Raw genomic sequence first — 1,012 nt, 5'->3', positions numbered from 1 at the left:
ATCTTGCTGGCAGAATTTCTGTTGTATTTCTTTATGGTAACTTTGTCGTGTTTATTTATCAACCTTTTAAAAGTATGACAACATTATAAGAATTATTATTATGGTATTTTTTAATTTGTGTTCAGTTATAAATACATTTATCTTTTTTTCTTCAATTACTCCTAATCCAGATTGTGTTTTCTAGGGGAAATATGATTGGAACTAGAATTGGTTTAAAATTGAAACAAGATTTTTAAAAATAGTTTTATAAGAAGATAACTGAAAGTTTACATAGTTCAGTTTCTAGAAATTCTTGGGAAGTTAGAATTGGTATCTTATATCCAGGAAAATAGACGTTAATGAAAAAAAAAAAAAAACAATTTCGAGATTAAGGCAGTATATACAATAAGCAAGTAAATTTATGAATTTAGCATGATATTAATGAAGAGACCGCTCGAGGCGGAGATAAAATAAATCATTTATCGATTGCGTATCGTTTTCGGTAGGCGTGCACTTAAATGCTATTTTTTTTTTCTTGAAGATAATAATAATAATATTGTCTCCAATAAATTTAGCTTTATTATTGGTAGTAAGTCGATCTGTTACATAAGTGAACTTTGAATAAGTATTATTTAATTCAAGAGTAACATGAACTTTTCCTCTAACAAGTTATTCTGTGGCTTTGTAATGGTGCAAGAGAATGTTTTATGCATAGAATTTCACTGATTTTCAAATGTTATCTTCTCTTTTATAGTAAACCTATATAGAATAAGGATTTAATGAACTTTTTAAGCAATTACAAGGTTTATAGGCAAAACCAAACTTATAATTTGTATCTATCTAGACTCATAGAATTAAATAGAACCTCAATCTAGTCACTATAAAAAAAATTTTTTTTAAATAAATTGTTGATTATTGGCATGTTTAGTCTTTAACATTTCGAGTTCTATCAATTTATTTTAACGATCTTGCTGGCAGAATTTCTGTTGTATTTCTTTATGGTAACTTTGTCGTGTTTATTTATCAACCTTTT

This window comes from Halyomorpha halys, unplaced genomic scaffold (genome assembly GCF_000696795.3).
Source record: "Halyomorpha halys isolate HHAL.00 unplaced genomic scaffold, Hhal_1.1 Scaffold1195.1, whole genome shotgun sequence".
Lineage (NCBI taxonomy): Eukaryota > Metazoa > Arthropoda > Insecta > Hemiptera > Pentatomidae > Halyomorpha > Halyomorpha halys.
This window is presented reverse-complemented; position numbering follows the sequence as displayed.